A 288-nucleotide genomic window follows, 5' to 3' on the forward strand; every position below is an offset into this window, starting at 1 on the left:
ACATCTTTTTGGGACATCCTGTATGCAGACAGAAAGACAGACAGACAGATAGACAGACATGCATTCATTATCAAATGCACCCATTCGCTCACTGAAATCTGTAATCTAATTCTTATCAACTTTCTTCACCCGTTTAGTTTTGATCCTGACATTCCGAAGGCAAAATATCTTGTACAAGGTTCTCAATGAATTTCAAAATCTGCCATTGTTGGATCGTATAGTTTTAGTGTGGAATGAATACAATGTTCCTGTAAATAAAACGTTAATTCCAAAGTTACATGTACCAGT

This window comes from Octopus bimaculoides, chromosome 23 (genome assembly GCF_001194135.2).
Source record: "Octopus bimaculoides isolate UCB-OBI-ISO-001 chromosome 23, ASM119413v2, whole genome shotgun sequence".
Lineage (NCBI taxonomy): Eukaryota > Metazoa > Mollusca > Cephalopoda > Octopoda > Octopodidae > Octopus > Octopus bimaculoides.